Source organism: Echinops telfairi, unplaced genomic scaffold (assembly GCF_000313985.2).
Source record: "Echinops telfairi isolate 266 unplaced genomic scaffold, ASM31398v2 ScPeMD7_7468;HRSCAF=8506_0, whole genome shotgun sequence".
Lineage (NCBI taxonomy): Eukaryota > Metazoa > Chordata > Mammalia > Afrosoricida > Tenrecidae > Echinops > Echinops telfairi.
The window spans coordinates 48427161-48429701 of NW_022111369.1; positions in this window are offsets into that span (position 1 = coordinate 48427161).

The window sequence follows — 2541 nt, forward strand, 5'->3', positions numbered from 1 at the left end:
TTGATTCTCCTCCTGTCCCACTATCATGCTCAGTCCCCACCAGGATTTCAGCACTTCCTCTTTGTTACGTTCCCCTTGATCCTGCCCTATCAGGTCTCCCACACCCATCTCCCCAGTTTTTTTTTTAATATCAGTTTCTAAGGTAAATCTAGTGAGAACCTCTTTCAGAGTTCTGTTCATCCTCTTAATCTTCCCAGTGTAACTTTGGATACAAGCTGCAAGACTTAGGCTGTAAATGCAGGCCCATTGTCTGAGCCCAAGTTCAGGGGCAGGCAATACAGAGAACAATCTCATGTAAAACTTTTTAATTACTACAATAGCAGTTTCAGAACCAGTGTAGGGGGGATGGGGAGGGAGGGGAAAAATGAGGAGCTAATGCCAGGGGCATAGGTGGAGAGCAAATGTTTTGAGAATGATGAGGGCAATGAATGCACAAATGTGCTTTACACAATTGATGTATGTATAGATTGTGATAAGAGTTGTATGAGCCCCTAATAAAGCGATTAAAAAAAACCCCCCAGTATTTATATCCAGATGCTGGGAGTTTTATTTCTGTGAAGTCTAATTCCCAGTGCTCCATGGGCATGGTGCACTCTTGGGACTGGACATTCCCCACCCCCCGGGGAGGGGGGCACTTGCATGTGTTTTGAATTTATCTGAGCACAGATAGGGTACCTAGAGGTTATTTCGGAAGCAATTTGATTTAAATGTGAGCTATACTACCTGTCTTGAACAAGCTCAGTTAGCTCAGACTGACCTAAGTGAGTACATTGATGTATCTTACTTAATAAGGAACAACGCAAAGCCTCTGGGATCAAGATCCATCCATCAGTGAACACCCACCAGCCGGTAGGTTCTTCTTTGGCTTTTGAACACTTTTCAAGTGTTTTTTTCTTCGGGAATATAAGATGGCATGTCTGGCATTGTTGGAGCTGGCAGAGTTACTGGAGTTGGGAGTTGTATAGGAAGAACTGGAGGAAATCAAGCTAAGTGAATTAAGCCAAACACAAAAGGACAAGTACAATATGAGTCCACTGAGGTAAGCTTAAAACAAAATAGAACAGGGCATAGAGGAAAAGCTACTATAGACATTCATCCCTGGGGTGAGGTCCAGCAACTATGGCAGGGGCCAAACCAATCCAGAGGTACATATGACAGCCAACTAAATAAGAGGGGGAAATAAAAGGGGGGGGGAATGGGAGACATGGGTAGGGGAGAGCAGGGCACTAACCCACTCAAGGGGAGGGTATTGTTTATATCTCCACAGGAGAGGAAGGGAAGAGATGAAGCTTCAATCTGATACGCCAAGACATGAATATGACATATCGGCATGTATCAGAGAAAAAATAGAGAGTTCTGCGGGGCCAGTCCCAATCCTAACTATGTGGAACCCCACTCCTCCCCACCCCTGGCCCCAAAGAACGCATGTCACAGGACAGCACTGGGGCTACAACTTGGGGAGAGGGGCCTGTTGGATTGGAGCACATGGGAGAAACAAAAAGGGATGGAGAGGGAGGAGAGCACATCCTGGCTCACCAAGCCTTGAGGACGATGTTCCTGCTCAGAGCAGACAACGCACAGAGAAGACTATGGGGCCCGCCCCACCACAAGACATGACGTCCCTCACTAAACCATAACACTGCAGGGGACAACATTGGAGACAGTGCAGGAATAGTGCACAATCTGACCCCATCACGCTGGGGTGAAACATTAAGGGAATGCAACGGAGCAAAATCATGACATCCCTGGGGAATACCAAAAATAGACTTTGGAGACAGAGTGTGGCACCCCATCAGACTCGACTGGAAAACACTCATAAAGGCCAACAGACCTTGAACTATTTATAGGCTTTTCCATGTTTGTCAGTGGCCTTTTTATTTTTTGTTATTGTCATTGTTATTTTGGGTTTTTTTGTTATTGTTGTTATTGTTTTGTTGGTTTTGACTTCCTTTGTGGTTTTATTTGGCTTTGCCTGGTTTTTGCACTTATTAATGTATCTGCATGTCTATCTAGATAAGAGAGGTGGGCTAAATAATTCAGAGATGAAAAGAATGGGGCCAATGGTTCTGGGTGAACATGGTATAAGGGGAGGTGGTAGAAAGGAACTGGGTGGGCTGGGAAACCAACACAGGCACAGGGAACAACAAGTGAACTAAAATCAATGGATGGAAGGTTGTAGGATGCCTAGTGGGACTTAATCAAGGGCAATGTAGCAGTGATGAATTACTAAACCTGAATGAAGGTCAAACATGGTGGTGGAACAAGAGGAAGGTAAAAGGAAATAGAGGAAAGAACCAGGAAGCAAAGGACATTTATAGAGGCCCAAAATACAAGCATGTACATATGCAAATGTATTTATATATGATGGTGAAATAGATCTATGTACATATATTTATAGGTTGAGTATTAAGGTAGCTGATGGACATTGGGCCTCTACTCAAGTACTCCCTCAGCACAAGAACATTTTGTTCTAATTATCCAGCATCCTGCGAGGCTCACCTTCCCAACATGATTGCTGAAGACAAAGTGGGTGCATAAGCA